Raw genomic sequence first — 17,863 nt, forward strand, 5'->3', positions numbered from 1 at the left:
GCCCGAACCCTTCCAAATCCTGAACTAGCCATCCTCGCGAGTCATAAAACAATAAAAGAACATACGGGGAGTCTTATTTAGGGAAATATGGATCTAGAAAGAAAAATTACTGGTCGGATCGTAACAGGCTGGGTCGTCACAACATCTTAATCACAAACTAGGTTTTACACCCAAATACTATTAGCCATCCATACTTACTCTTCCTCAAAGGTTTAGATACAAATGAGATGTCCATTTAGTGGTCTCACATTGTCAATATGAAATAGGCAAATGTCAAAGGTCCAGCCACACAGAAGCATAAAAAAGGTGAAACAAACAACTATATAAGACATTGCAACCATCAATGGAGTGCTAAAGCATAATTAGCTAAGAACCAACACAATGTCAACCTTAGAGCACTCTTATCAGAGAACTGAGTGTAAAAATAGGTCATCCTATAAGGACTATTAAAATGCTATCAGTATCATGGGCCCTAAGGTGACACAATGTGTATAAAATACACAAGAGGATCACTACTAGGACACAATCAAACATAAGTTTAAAGTGCAGATGGCTAATTACATGTTACCACCAGATATGCCGTATTTATAATCTTAAGGTCAGGGATGTCATATTAAGCAGGCTAAGATATCAGTGATTGACAAAGATAGACCTGCATACTTATCTTGTTATCCTCCTTGGAGGTCCAACATTTCAGAACCTTTTTTAAGCATGATCCAGATCACTTGAGTAGGTTATAGAATAATATAACAGCTTTAGAATAGTTCTAACTGGTATGCACACAACAAGGACTTCCTTTAAACACCTATGCTAATAACATCAATCAGAATCCCCAAAGAGCATGCTAAACAAATAGGTCAACAGAGACATTAACATGAATAAGAAAGCAAGCTTTTAATCTTCATTTAACCTAATAGATATGATATCTAGTTGTGACAATGTACAGGCTATCAGGACCAAACAACACTCATATTTATAAGTGATGATCATCCAAACAATATTGTCAAACAACCATGGTTTACAAGTAGAGGTATTCAGCACTATAATTGGTCAAATCAGGCAGGCAAATCATAACAAGTTCTCATTTTGGATTTGTGAGTAACTTTACTAGCAGGCTACACTAGCAAAGCTAACACTCAGACAAGTTATTAAGTTATCAAGGTAAGCAGTAATCAAATTGACAAGAGAAGTCTGTACAAACAGTATCTTAGACATCACTTCGTCATGATACAATCAAGGAAATATTTACATGAAAATAGCCAAATCAAACAGGTAGATGAATGCAGAACATCACTTCAAATGAGCAGGTAGGATTACTGTGGTACCCTAGGTCAAACAGAATTAATATGAAGCCAAACATAGCTGTTATCAAAGGCTTCTTACTTGGACAAATAGATTAGCATAATGGGAAAAGCATAACTATTGGGAAGATCCTTTTAAATCAAGAGGGGACTATAGGTAAGTTGACATAGTGATTTAAACATGAAATTTTCTCAACCAATGGGGCATGTGAAGGTTCAGGAACCTTATTCGATCAGCAGAAAGAACATGATAAGTGTAGACACAAGTATAGAAGTCAAATAGGAGCCATTTAATCAGTACAGCAATATAGTGGACACCCGGCCACTATCATGGAGCCCAAAATAGACATGAGATAAAAATAATGACACTTGTTATATGATTCCTCTTACTTAAGACTACTATGATATATATATACATAGACTAACCCATCTTTAACATATAGAACAATATGGTATCATAACAAGATTGCCAACCAAATTCTTCAGACAAATCAAACATGAGAACATAAGTAATGAAGAGGATCATTTATTGGACTGAAACAATGCAGCACCATTTTATAGGCATAAAGGTCAAGGCAGCACATTGTTGAAGGCATGAAATCTTAGCAGGATATCAATGGAAGCTCAAGAACATGATTCAATCGACTTAGCTAGCATAGTAGTGTACATGTGGCTATTATTTGACTGACAGTGATAGTTCACACATAATATCATCCACACAAAGTTTAGTATGGCTAATCATGAAGGATTAACAGGATTTATCTATAAGAACAACAACAATGCAAAAACATATTTGAACTAGCTAGGTCATGAGAGGTAAAGTTCAATAACCATCACAGATTGAATAACAACACAAAGACAGTACAATTATCAGGAGATATCATTAATCTTAACAGAAATAAAATGCCATGGATAGCAAGACATATTAAAGAGTCACATATTATCATGAATAGCATGTGATTAACATGTAACTTCACAAACACAAAACTATATAACTAATTTAAGAAATAAAAAAAGGGGGTCAGTGTACACTGACCTTTTTTGGAGCAGCAAACCAGGTAGAGAGTGTTAGTAGTCGTTTAAGGATCAAAAATCACAGCCAACCCACAATTATTGAAATCGAACAAAAAGAGAAGAAAGAGATTAGAAAGGAACTTCTGGACACTTAGGACAAACAGAGAATTCTTAAGTTATTCTCTCTTCTATATTTCAATGTATTTCTGGTGTGTTAGGTAGTGTTAGGTGGTGTTAGGTGTGAACAATAAAAGCCCTATATAAAGTGGCATTCAAGCCCTAGGGTTCCGGTAAACTCGAATCAGTTAGTGGATAGTGACGATAGTAAGGATGATGATAGCAGAGAGGTGTAATCAGAGAAACACGAAGGGTCAAAATAGCACGGGGATTTACCTGGGCATGAAGAAATGAGGAATTGACCGTTGAAGCGTGAAAAGCCATTGGTCGAAGCCCCAGTGTCCAGAGGTCATTGCATTTGACCTCTAGACATCAAATAATAGTGATGAAGCCTAAGTTTATCTCCATGCCTGTTTCGATTTGAAAGCACAGAGCCAAAACGAATGAAATCCCGAGTCATTGATTTAGGTCTAGGGTTTTGATTTGGGTTTTGAATTGTAACGACGAAAGGGGAAATATTCAAGCGGGAATCACGGCTAACAGGGACAGAGGAGATGATTTAGGCTCGATTGAGGTGACCTTGCACTAATTTGTGTAAGGTTCTTTGGATTGATGGGGTTACATTTTTTAGAGAGCAAGGAGAGAAAGAGGAAAAGGAAGGCAATATGGTAGGTGGAAATGAGTAGGGTTTGGGGGTGGTCTTTGAGTTTTAAAATGCGAGACAAAATCTGGGATGTTGGGTCGTTTGATCAACGACCCTAATATTTCAGGGAGATAAGAATTATTGAATTAGTTTTTGATGGAGAATTGGTGGTCGTTGGATCTTTGTAATCCAACGGCGGAGATGAGATCTTAGCAACATTAAAGAAAATAAGAAAATGGAGATTAAACACAAACCATTGATGAATTGAATAAATGATCCAGATCTATTCGTGTTTTTACTCTATGAGTGAGGGAGACGGGTGAAGTGACACTATGCCATTGGTTCTCAGGGGTTGGCATGGATTTTCAAAGTGGATAGAGGGGATTAGTTCCGGACCAGGTCAGGCGATTATGCCTGTGCTATTTTGGCCAAATTAGTTTAAGTCATAGCCACTTGGGTTTAATTGATCAATTGCAATTGTAGCCCTTTGCACTTTTAATCTCTTTAAAGATTAACTTAACTTAATTAATTCTAATTAAATATGATAAAATATAATCATCAAATATATTATAAATACTGTAATTAATTATCAATTAAAATACTTTATTTACTAAATTTGAAACTAATTTTGGATTAATTTCAAATAATAAGCGATGTTATTTAAAATCAAATATTAAATTGTTAAATTAATTGTAAAACTTTCTTATTGAAATATAAAGGTCATCTTAATAATTTTAAAATAGTAAGGGTAATATAATTCGTAGATATTTAATACAAAATTATTAATTCAACCTTATTAATTATTATTTCCTATTATATTTATATAAAAATAGGTATTATTGATTAGAAAATATTTTACCACATTTATTGCAAATTATTAAGCATAAATAATTTAATTTTAAAGGGAGGGTCAAAATTAGCCGTCAACAACGGGGCTAGAGTTCACACGATAAATTAGGGAGAGGGTTGAAGTTGGGTAGAATTGGGTCGTTTTCCGTGTTTGAGGGAGTGAGAAAGAGATAGATAGATGTTCTATTTTTATTTAAAAGGAATTAATTTGAGTGTGACAGTAGTGACACGTTTATGGTATTTTAGGGAGCTTAGGGAGGTGCATGATTTAGGAGGGAATTGGGATAGCAGATGTGGAACAAGTAAACACATCATATGACATCAGCTAAATAAATAGTGAAAGAATACATGTATGCAGGAGACCCAAGGTCTTTGGCTGATTCTTTTTATTACGCAAAGAATCTCCATTCTTGAACATAAGGGTGGAATCAACATAGCCTAGAGAATATAACTCCATAAGAGCTAGAAAATATGAGGATAGAAATAATCACGCGATCCCTATCGTGATAGAAGAAACAATATGATAGGAGTGATGTAACACTCCGAAAAATTTTAAAGTACTTAAGGGTAAAGCCCGATAAAATTTGCACAGAAAATAATGTTTCATGGTGTCGGACTAGACTTTTTGGGTTGAACAATACACGAAAAAGTAAAGGAAATTTTTTGGCGAAAAAGTTCATTTCTACGGTCCATTATGCGACCGTAGAATCACTCTGCGGACCGCATAATGACCGCAGAGTGAGGCAGTTAATTGAGTCAGTTGGAAGCAAATATGCGGTCGACTATGCGACCGCATAACTGTTATGCGGTGTACTATGCGACCGCAGAACAGTTATGCGGACCGCATAGTGACTGCAGACTTAGGCAGATTTTTGATCATTTTGGACACCAATTATGCGACCGATATGCGGTCCGCATAACCATTATGCGGTCGCATATGCGACCACAGAACCTGTTCCGGAGCTTCATTTTTGAGTTTTTAAAATCAGACCCTATTTCGTTAAATACACTCTTTGGGTCATTTTTGAGGTATAATCTGATATTTTAGAGTGAGAGGGAGTGCCCTAGAGTGATAAGGTGTTCCTCTATAATTGATTCTTCAATTCTTGCTCAAGTTTTGGAAGATTAAGGAGGGAAACTCACTAGGTCTTCATCCTAGAGGTAAGATTCTACACCCTAACCCTCAATTTCGAATTTTGTCTAGAAATGGGCAATAAGCAAGATAATTTCTGGGCAAGAGGGTTATTTATTTAACATGCATGTGTTATCAAAGGGTGTAGAAAGATTGTTGAGCTAAAAATGGTAAAGATTGGGTTGTGGGATGATGGAATCCGCCATAAAAGGACCTTGAACCTTAATCCACAGTTAGTGTTTGATAAAATACTCAAATGAGCTGAGACCATGAATATCTTCCTAATTATCGTTCAATTTTGTTATGTCTCAAATAGATTGGGATTGCTAGAATTTTCGGAACGTTGTAGTAATTTAAGGAAAGCTCAATTGAGGTATGTTGGTTAAACTTTCTCTCTTGGAATTGAATTCCATAATGTTTCCGTGAGTTTCAAAGTATGGGTTGCGTATTAAAATGTGGTGGCTTGAATCGTATTTCAAATGAAAGCTAGTATGCCAAATTGTGTGAGAAAATCTCAATATTCTTAAGACTCTTAATTGCTCATATGTGTACCTAAAGTCTTGATTGGGAATGTCTTATTGTTGATAACCTAAAAAGATGGTTGAAAGTGAAATCAGTAAATTGGGAATATAAAGTATGGCCAACGTGCCAATAGTGAAAGTTATACTTGTGACCAGTGGTGCCAATGAAATGAAATAATGTAAGAAAGATTATGAAATGAGCTTTGACTTAACTATTCCAAAATTGACTTCGACAATATAATCGGCTAAAGGTTTATGAACTCAAGTGATGCCCATATGTGGCTGTTTTAGCTAATGCTATGCTTTGTAAGTAATTTTCAATGTGTTCTCCGTTCTTACATATTCGTGAGTGGAAATTGTGTATGATTTTAACTTGTACTTCAATTCCCAATAATTTTACTCCATTTATTAGAAAGAAATCGATTGTGCTTAAAATCCTTCATTACTAATGAATTTAAAGGTGTGATGTAACACCCCAAAAATTTCGAAGTACTTAAGTGTAAAGCCCGTTAAAGTTTGCAAAGAAAATAATATTTCATGGTGTCGGACTAGGCTTACGTGTTTGAGGATTGTAGAATGTTTCATGGTTTCGGACTTTTTGGGTTGAACAATGCACCGTAAAGTCCGAATGTGGCGGACTTTGTGGCAAGATGTCTGAATTGTCAGCAAGTGAATGCCGAACACCAAAGGCCTGGTGGGTTGGCACAAAACATAGAAATTCTAATGTGGAAGTGAGAAATGATTAATATGGACTTTGTGGTAGGATTATCGCGCACTTCACGCAAGTTTGACTCAATTTGGGTGATTGTGGATCGACTCACGAAGTCATCACACTTTTTGCCGGTTAAGTCTACCGACACAGCGGAGCAGTATGCTCAGTTGTATATCAAAAAAATAGTCAAGTTACAAGGTACCCCAGTTTCCATCATTTCTGATCGGGGGGCACAATTCACTGCTAATTTTTGGAAGAAATTTCAGCAAGGTTTGGGTACTGAGGTGAATCTTAGTACAGCCTTTCACTCACAGACTGACGTGAAGGCAGAGCAGACTATTCAAATGCTTGAGGATATGCTGTGCGCTTGTGTTATAGACTTTAAAGGTAGCTGGGATGATCATTTACCACTCATAGAATTTGCATATAACAATAGCTATCACCGTTGGGAGTTAGTCAAATTTGAGGCTTCTCGAAAGTGGTATGAAACAATTTGAGTTGCATAAGATTCTAATGACGGATTTCTACCCTCATTCGAGGACGAATGATCCTAAGCGGGGGAGAATGTAACACCCCGGAAAATTTCGAAGTACTTAAGTGTAAAGCCCGGTAAAGTTTGCAAAGAAAATAATATTTCATGGTGTCGGACTAGGCTTACGCGTTTGAGGATTGTAGCAATTCTTCGCGGCTCGCAAGGTCGCCACGGCTCGGACTTTTTGGGTTGAACAATCCACCGAAAAGTAAAGAAAAATTTTTGGCGAAAAAGTACATTTCTGCGGTCCATTATGCGATCGCAGAATCACTCTGCGGACCGCATAATGGCCCCATAGTGAGTCAGTTAATTGGTCCAATTGGAAGTAATTATGCGGTCGACTATGAAACCGCATAACTATTATGCAATGCATTATGCGACCGCATAACGGTTATGCCGACCGCATAGTGACCGCATACACAAACAGTTCTTTTGGCTATTTTGTCACCAATTATGCGACCGATATGCGGTCCGCATATCGGTTATACGATCGCATACCTTGTTCCGGAGCTCCATTTTTGGGTTTTTAAAACCCGACCCTATTTCGTTAAATACACTCTTTGGGCCATTTTTGAGACATAATCTGATATTTTAGAGTGAGAGAGAGTGCCCTAGAGTGAGAAGGTGTTCTTCAATAATTTTTCTTCAATTCTTGCTCAAGTTTAGGAAGATTAAGAAGGGAAGCTCACTAGGTCTTCATCCTAGAGGTAAGATTCTACACCCTAAACCCTAATTTCAAAATTTTCTGAAAATGGGTAATTAGCAAGATAATTTTTGGGCATGAGAGTTGATTATTTTACATACATGTGATATCAAGAGGTGTAGGAAGATTGTTGAACTAAGCATGGTAAAGAATGGGTTGTGGGATGATGGAATCCTCCATAAAAGGACCTTGAAACCTTGTGCACACTGGCTGATGTTATGATAATCTTGTTTGTATTATTTGTCATTCTATTGAGAGGATATTTAGTTATACATATTAGTGCTATTCGACGGTACTAACGTCCCTTTTGCCGGGGGTGCTGCATCTTTCAATGGATGCAAGTGGTTCCACAGCAGGAGATATCAATCAGTGATAGCAGTGCACTTTCTTCCCAGCTGACTTGGTGAGCCTCACTTCATCCCGGGGTCATGTATCTTTTGTACTTTGTGTATTCAGTTTGAGGTATAGCCGGGGCCTTGTTGCCGGCATTATCATTGTACTCTTCTTTATCTATAGAGGCTCTGTAGACATAGTGTGGGTTGTGTATTGGTGCTGGGGAAAGACAAACTATATTATGTTGTGGTTGTATTACTAGTCCATTTGAGATTTTAAAAATGATAAAACTATTGGAATTGAATTGGTATTGTAGACATGAACACATTTTCATCTAATTAATGATAATATGTATTATCTTTATTCATGGATGAGTTTGGGTAGACTGAAATCTAACAGGATTCCTCGATCAGGTTCACTCGGTTGAGCGCCTGTCGCGCTCCTCGGTTTTAGGGCGTGACAAACTTGGTATCAGAGCCTATGGTTTTAAAGTATCCTAGGATGTCTCGGAGCCATGTCTAGTAGAGTCCTTATTATCGGTGTGTTGTGGACCACATCTATAATTAGGATGCTACATGGGCATTTAGGAATAATACCATTCTTTCATGTTCTTGATCGTGCGATAATGCTTGTTGTAAGATTGTTCCTCCTTTAACTCCTGAGTTGCTCTAATTTTCAGTACATGGTGCCTAAGAAGAAGGCAAGAACTGGCTAAAGAGCCAATGTCATCCCAGGAGTGACAGTTGATCGTATAATTGATGATGTGGGTGAGCACCCAAGGAGTGAGAATATTCCTCCGGTTACTACACTGCCTAACTCTACTACAAATGATTAGACCGCACATGTCCCTTCACCTACTAAAGGCGCAATAGTTCCTCCAACTGATATACCAGTTCCACCTCCAGTTCCAGCTTCCGATTCTGGTGTTTCTGATATTGACCTTAGGTGAGCCATACAGATGTTGGCTCAAATAGTGGCTTCCCAAACCCAGAGGTCAAATGTTGCACCCACTTTTTCCGATCAGCCAGGGGATTCTACTAGTTCCAGGGTGAACATGTTTCTCCAGTTGGATCCTCCAGTGTTCACGGGTACTAACCCAGAGGAAGATCCCTAGGATTTCATTGATGAGATGCACAAGACTCTCAGAGTTTTGCGCGCTACTGAAACAGAGGCAGTGGAATTGGCCTCCTACCGCCTGAAAGAGGTGGTATATTCTTGGTTTGAACTATGGGAGGAGTCCCGTGAAGAAGGGATCTCTCCAGTGAGGTGGGATGAGTTTGTTGATGCCTTCATTGATCATTTCTTGCCTGCCGAGACTAAGGCAGCCCATGCTGCTGAGTTTGAGAACTTGAGGCAAGGTAGCCTGAGTGTGTGGGATTACCATATGAGATTTGCATACCTGTCTAAATATGCTATTTACATGTTTCCCACTATGGAGGCTAGAGTTTGCCGATTTGTGCAGGGCCTTAGTCCCTTGGTAATTAATGAGGCCACTACAGCAGCCTTGAATTCTGATATGAACTATGCAAAGATGGTGGCATTCGCTCAAGCCACCGAGACCTGCAAATTAAGGAACAGAATGGAGCGAGAGGGTAGTAATAAGGCCCGGTCTACGGGAAACTTTGGTAGTTCTTCAGGTGGTGGCAAGTCAACATTCAGAGGAGGGTCGTCAGGGCAATAAGAGTCCTTTGCTTAGTCTTCGGCTAGTGCTCCGCCATCAGGGCCTAGTCAGCAGTAGCAATGGAGCCGTTTCAGGCCCAGTCAGGGCAACAGGGGATCCAATCAGCAGGGTCATCATGTTGGTAGATTCCAGCAGCAAAGGAAGCCCCCATGCCCTAGGTGTGGATAGATACACCTAGGAATATTCTACATGGACTTACCCATATGCTACGGATGCCGATTGAGGGGGCATATTCAGAGGGATTGTCGTTCGTCCCGCTAGGGTACAGGCAGGGGCATGGCACAGTCAGCCAGTTCTGCAGCTACTACATCCGCAATACCTCCTCCAGCTCGAGGCACTCCAACACCCGTAGGGCGTGGTGCAGCTAGGGGCGGAGCTCAGAATTTTGGGAGGATCCGGCCGTTTCTATGCTATGAGGGGTCGCCAGAATTCAGAGGCTTCTCCAGATGTTGTCATAGATATATTGACTGTCCAATCTCATGAAGTATATGCTCTTATTGATCCCGGTTCCACTTTGTCATATGTCACACCTTATGTTGCTATGGAATTTGGGATAGAACCAGAACATCCCTATGAGCCGTTATCTGTATTTACTCCGGTTGGTGAGTCTATTTTAGCTACGCGGGTTTATAGGGATTGTGTTGTTATGTTGCATGGTCGGGACACCGTGGCTGATCTTATTGAATTGAAAATAGACGATTTTGATGTGATAATGGGGATGGATTGGCTTTATTCTTGTTTTGCCAAGCTGTATTGCCAAACCAGAACTGTTAGGTTTGAATTTCCAAATGAGCCAGTTATTGAGTGGAAGGGTGATGATGTAGTGCTGAAGGGTAGGTTTATTTCTTACCTAAAGGCCACGAAAATGATCAACAAGGGATGTATTTACCATTTGGTCCGGGTTACGGACACCGATGCTGAGGCACCTACACTTGAGTCTGTGCCTGTTGTGAATGAATTTCCGGGAATCTTTCCGGATGAACTCCCTGGGATCCCACCAGATAGGGAGATTGATTTTGGGATTGATGTGATGCCAGACACGCATCCTATATCTATTCCACCCTACAGAATGGCACCGGCAGAACTGAAGGAGCTAAAGGAACAATTGAGAGATTTTTTAGAAAAGGGTTTTATCCGGCCAAGTGTGTCGCCTTGGGGCGCACCGGTCCTTTTTGTGAGAAAGAAAGATGGGTCACTGAGAATGTGTATTGACTATCGGCAGCTTAATAAGGTAATAATCAAAAATAAGTACCCACTGCCAAGGATAGATGACTTGTTTGATCAATTACAAGGTGCCAGGTACTTCTCCAAAATTGATTTACGATCCGGGTATCACCAATTGAAGATCAGGGAGCGGGATATTCCGAAAATAGCTTTTAGAACCTAGTATGGGCATTTTGACTTTCTAGTAATGTCTTTTGGTCTAAAAAATGCTCCAGCAGCCTTCATGGATCTTATGAATCGTGTTTTAAGCCATTCCTCGACTCATTTGTGATAGTGTTCATTGATGATATTCTTGTATATTCATGAAGTCAAGAGGACCATGCTGACCTTCTCAGGGTAGTTCTGAAAACCCTACATCAGCTGTGAAGAATTGGTTGATGCCTGCAACTCCAACAGAGATTCGCAGTTTCTTAGGTTTAGCTGGATATTACTGAAATTTTGTGGAGAGGTTTTCTACTCTTGCCTCTCCATTGACTAAATTGACACATAAGGCAATTAAGTTCCAATGGTCAGATGCTTGTGAAAAGAGTTTCCAGGAATTGAAAGCAAGATTGACTACGGCACTGGTGTTGACTCTACCAGAGGGTATAAATGGATTTGTGGTATATTGTGATGCTTCAAGAATCGGGCTTGGATGTGTATTAATTCAACATGGGAAGGTGACAGCTTATGCTTCTAGGCAACTAAAGAATCATGAAAAGAACTATCCAACACATGATTTAGAACTTGCGGCAGTGGTATTTGCACTGAAAATTTGGTGTCATTATTTATATGGGTTCCGTGTGGATATATTCACGGACCATAAGAGCCTTCAATATATTTTCAAACAGAAGGAATTGAATCTGAGGCAGAGAAGATGGTTTGAATTACTCAACGATTATAACATTGATATTTTATACCATCCGGGGAAGGCTAATATTGTGGCGGTTGCTCTTAGCCAAAAATCTACGGGTATCTTAGAACACTTGAAGGCATATCAAAGGCCATTGGCAAAAGAAGTTCACCGATGGCTAGTTTGGGAGTTCGTCTTGCGGACTCTAGTGAAGGAGGGGTAATTATGCATAATAAGGCTGAATCATCGCTTCTTGTAGAAGTCAAAGATAAACAATACCACGATCCATTGTTGGCGAAATTGAAAGAGTGGATTCATAAACATAAGACCATGGCCTTTTCTCTTGTCATGGATGATGGTACACTAAGGTACCAAGGGCGACTATGTGTTCCAAATGTGGATGGTCTCCGTGAAAGAATTTTGACTGAAGCTCACACTTCTAGGTATTTCGTGCACCCAGGTTCTACAAAAATGTATCAGGACCTTAAGGAAGTCTATTGGTGGAATGATATGAAGAGGAATGTGGCGGACTTTATGGCAAGATTACCGAATTGTCAGCAAGTGAAGGCTGAACACCAAAGGCCTGGTGGGTTGGCACAAAACATAAAAATTCCAATGTAGAAGTGGGAAATGATTAATATGGACTTTGTGGTATGATTACCGTGCACTTCGCGCAGGTTTGACTCAATTTGGGTGATTATGGATCGACTCTCGAAGTCATCACACTTTTTGCCGGTTAAGTCTACCGACACAGCGGAGCAGTATGCTCAGTTGTATATCGAAGAAATAGTCAAGTTGCATGGCACCCTAGTTTCCATCATTTCTGATCGGGGGCACACTTCACTGCTAATTTTGGGAAGAAATTTCAGCAAGGTTTGGGTACTCAGATGAATCTTAGTACAGCCTTTCACCCGCAGACTGACGGGCAGGCAGAGCGGATTATTCAGACGCTTGAGGATATGTTGCGCGCTTGTGTTATAGACTTCAAAGGTATCTGGGATGATCATTTACCACTCATAGAATTTTCATATAACAATAGCTATCATGCTAGCATTCAAATGGCACCGTTCGAGACTTTATATGGTAGGAGAAGTAGATCTCCCATTGGGTGGTTCGAAATTTGGGATGCAGATTTGATAGGGCCAGACCTTGTGCATCAGGCTATGGAAAAAGTTAAAATCTTTAAGGAGCGGTTGAAGACTGCTCAGAGTCATCAGAAATCCTATTCGGATGTTCGTAGTAGGGATTTAGAGTTCGAAGAAGATGATTGGGTATTCTTGAAAAAATTTCCCCCATGAAGGGTGTAATGCGATTTGGTAAGAAAGGGAAATTGAGTCCGAGGTATGTCGGACCGTACAAAATCATTCAGAGGATCGTTGAGGTGGCGTACAAGCTTGAGCTACCACCTCAAATGTCATTAGTACACCCGGTGTTTCATGTGTCTATGTTGAAGAAAGTAGTTGGAGATCCGATACTCATTGTTCCGGTTGAGACTATTGAGGTAAATGAGAAATTGACTTACGAAGAGATTTCGGTTTCTATTATTGATCGGCAAGTCTGAAAATTGAGAAGTAAAGAAATTGCCTCCGTGAAAGTATTGTGGCGAAACCAGCAGGTTCAAGAGGCTACTTGGGAGGCCGAGGAAGAAATGAATAAAAAGTATCCTCATTTGTTTGAATGACCATGTATTTAAAGTTGAGATCTAGGAAAAAAATTATAAGAATTACTTTTTATGAATTTTATATCATGTGAACAATTGGCATTAAGGGTATTCCTTTCTGGATATATATTGCTTATGATACCACATTTGGTGTTGTTTTGTATTATGTTACGTCGTTGGAATACGTATATGTTGTTACGATGTGTTTCTGGGGCTCTCTGACAGGTGGATAGGCCTAGTTACAAGAGAAACTCTGGCAAGCTTTTTGTAAATTTTGGGAGTTAGTCAAATTTGAGGCTGCTCGAAAGTGGTATGAAACAAACTGAGTTGCATAAGATACTAATGACGGATTTTTACCCTCATTAGAGGAAGAATGATCCTAAGCGGGGGAGAATGTAACACCACGAAAAAATTCGAAGTACTTAAGTGTAAAGACCGGTACATTTTGCAAAGAAAATAATTTTTCATGGTGTCGGACAAGGATTACGTGTTTGGGGATTGTAGAAATTCTTTGCGGCTCGCAAGCTCACTGCGGCTCGGACTTTTTGGGTTGAACAATGCACCGAAAAGTAAAGAAATATTTTTGGCGGAAAAGTGCATTTTTGTGGTCTATTATGCGACCGCAGAAGCACTTTGCAGACTGCATAATGGCCGCAGAGTGAGGTAGTTAATTGGGCTAATTGGAAGCAATTATGCGGTCGACTATGCGACCGCATAACTGTTATGCGGTGCATTATGCGACCGCATAACGGTTATGCGGACCGCATAGTGACCGCATACACAGACAGTTCTTTTGGCTATTTTGTAACCAATTATGCGACCGATATGCAGTCCGCATATCGGTTATGCTATCGCATACCTTGTTCCGGATCTCCATTTTTGGGTTTTTAAAACCCGATCCTATTTCGTTAAATACACTCTTTGGGCCATTTTTGAGACATAATCTGATATTTTAGAGTGAGAGAGAGTGCCCTAGAGTGAGAAGGTGTTCTTCAATAATTTTTCTTCAATTCTTGCTCAAGATTTGGAAGATTAAGAAGGGAAGCTCACTAGGTCTTTATCCTAGAGGTAAAATTCTACACCCTAAACCCTAATTTCGAAATTTTCTGAAAATGGGTAATTAGCAAGATAATTTTTGGGCATGAGATTTGATTATTTTACATGCAGGTGATATCAAGGGGTGTAGGAAGATTTTTGAACTAAACATGGTAAAGAATGGGTTGTGGGATGATGGAATCCTCCGTAAAAGGACCTTGAAACCTCGTGCACACCTAGTATTTGATAAAATGCTCAAATGAGCTAGAACCATGATCATCTTCCTAATTTTGGTTCAATTTGTTATATTTCTAAAATAGATTGAAGTTGCTAAGAATTCTGGAATGTTTTAGAGTTTAAGGAAGCTCAACTGAGGTATTTTGGCTAAACTCTTCTCTTAGAATTGAATCCCACGATATTCATGTAAATTATGTAAGTCCCGAGTGATTCATTATGAGACTGGCCATTCCGAGTAAGATTGGGTTGAAAGATATATATTCAACAAGCATCCTAAATGCTTTATTCATGTTATGCTCCCAATTGAGGATGTGTTAAAATACGGGCTGTGCATTTATAATGTTTCGACTTTTAGTCAAGTTCAAATGAAGGCTATTATGGCAAATTTTGTGAAATATCTCTATGTGCCTTAGACTCTAAATTGTTCACATGCGTACTACACACCTTGATTTGAGTTGTATTTGTTGTTGATGAGGATAATGATATCTGAAATTGATAAGGTGAGCATGAAATACTAAATATGGCCAACGTGCCAAGAATGATCTTATAATTTTGGCCATTAGTGCCAATGATATGATAAGATGTGAAAGTAATATGAAATGCGATGATTGATATAAAAAGGTTGATGTCTCAAATAAGACAGCCTAGCCGATCGGGTCATGATCGGACACCATGTCGCACACATGGTGGTGATTGTGCTGGAAATTATAATTGAAATTGTTATTGTGGTCGATGTCCCTAATGGATAGCCTAGCCGATCGGGTCGTGATCGGACTCCGTGTTAAAGACGATGGTATTAATATTGAGAGAAATTGTGGTTGATGTCTCTACTTAGATAGCCTAGCCGATCGGGTCATGATCGGACTCTGTGCTAAAAGTGCGGTGGTACTGGTTTTGTGAATAATGGTATTGTGAATAGTGGTATTGGCATGGTGAATAATGGTACTTGTATTGTGGACAATGGTATATCGATACTAAAAATCTCCCAATGTGAGATATGAAAATTAATTTGAACACTGTCTTGATCCTAAATTGAGGTTTGATGTTGATTAAGTATTTCATTGATATTATGATAATCTTGTTTGCATTATTTGCCATTCTATTGAGAGGATGTTTAGTTATACATACTAGTGCTATTCGACGGTACTAACGTCCCTTTTGCTGGGGGGGCTGCATCTTTCAATGGATCCAGGTGGTTCCACAGCAGGAGATATTAATCAGTGATAGCAGTGCAGTTTCTTCCCAGTTGACTTGGTGGGCCCCACTTCATCCCGGGGTCATGTATCTTTTGTACTTTGTGTATTCGATTTGAGGTATAGCCGGGGCCTTGTTGCCGGCATTATCATTGTACTCTTCTTTATCTATAAAGGCTCTGTAGACATAGTGTGGGTTGTGTATTGGTGTTGGGGAAAGACAAACTATATTATGTTGTGGTTGTATTACTATTCCATTTGAGACTTTAAAAATGATAAAACTATTGGAATTGAATTGGTATTGTAGACATGAACACATTTTCGTCTAATTAATGATAATATGTATTATCTCTATTCATGGATGAGTTTGGGTAGAATAAAATCTAACAGGCTTGCTCGGTCGGGTTCACTCGGTTGAGCGCCGGTAGCATTTCTCGGTTTTGGGGCGTGACATGTGATTTTCGAAATATTCTACTTGTTGATAATTATGATAATGATCTATGAAAGGGAAGAAATGAAAGTGTGGAATATGAAATACGGCCATTGCGCCATGAATAAAGAATCATATGTATGGCCAAGAGAGCCAATGAAATAAATAATATTGTAAGTGGTTGAAAGTACGGATGAGGTGATATGTGGTGTGAAAGGTTATGAGATGTACGTATTTGTACTTTTATTTCCAATGTGTTATGAAACCCTATGGACGGTCTATGAAACGCATAGGTATATTATGTTATGAAACCCTATGGACGGTCTATGAAATGCATAAGTATATTATGTTATGAAATCCTGTGGACAGTCTATGAAACGCATAGGTACATTGTGTTATGAAGTACATTGTTCTATGAAATCTTGTGGACGGTCTATGAAACGCATAGGTATATTGTGTTATGAAATCCTGTGGACGGTCTATGGACGCATAGGTACATTGTGATATGAAATCTTGTGGACGGTCTATGAACGCATAGGTACATTGTGTTATGAAATCCATTGTGATATGGAATCCTGTGGACAGTCTATGAAATGCATAGGTGCATTGTGTATAAGAGGTATAGATGTACAGTATGAATAAACACTATGGACCGTGTATGAAACGCATAAGTGTATAATATGATATGTGAACACTAAGGACGGTCTAATGAGACACATTATTAATGCAGACAATAGGTGCCCCTTTCGTTGTCCTTGTTTGTACAGGTTGTTTCAATTACATTATATTATGTGTTCCACGTATAGATCATATGGGCATTCTATTTTGAAAGAGGATTTCTAGCTACACATACTAGTGCTATTCGACAGTACTAATGTCCCTTTTACCGGGGGTGCTGCATCTTTAATGGATGTATGTGGTTCTATAGCAGGTGGCATTGATCAGTGATAGCAGTACACTCTTGTTAGCCGATTTGGTGAGCCCCACTTCATTTCGGGGTCATGTATCTTTTGTTTCTCATGCACTTTGTGGTTGAGGTATAGCCGGGGCCTTGTTGCCGGCATTTCCATATTACTCTTCAGTTGTACTTAGAGGCTCCATAGACAGGTTGTGGGTGGTATTTGATGTTGGGAATTGGATTAGAACTGTTGGTATTTGGCAACATGTTTTTCATTAAATCTATCAACTCGTACTATTTTGGAAATATTGAATGATGCTTTTAATGGGAATGAAATGGAAGCGGTTACTGAAATTTCTTCAGTATTTTATTAACGGAGTACATCTCCTCTTTATTAACGAATGAATTTGGGTAGAATGAAATCTAACAGGCTTACTCAGTCGGGTTCACTCGGTTGAGCGCCGGTCGCGCTCCTCCATTTTGGGGCGTGACAAACTTGGTATCAAAGCCTAAGGTTTTAAAGTGTCCTAGGCTGTCTCAGAGCCGTGTCTAGTAGAGTTCTTATTATCGGTATATTGTCGACCACATCTATAATTAGGATACTACATGGGCATTTAGGAATAATACCCTTCTTTCATATTCTTGATCGTGCGATAAAGCTTGTTGTAAGATTGTTCTTCTTTTAACTCTTGAGTTGCTCTAACTTTCAGTATATGGCGCCTAAGAAGAATGCAAGAGCTAGCCAAAGAGCCAATGTCACCCCAGGAGTGACAGTTGATTGTATAATTGATGATGTGGGTGAGCACCCGAGGAGTG

This window comes from Nicotiana tomentosiformis, chromosome 5 (genome assembly GCF_000390325.3).
Source record: "Nicotiana tomentosiformis chromosome 5, ASM39032v3, whole genome shotgun sequence".
Classification (NCBI taxonomy): Eukaryota; Viridiplantae; Streptophyta; class Magnoliopsida; order Solanales; family Solanaceae; genus Nicotiana; species Nicotiana tomentosiformis.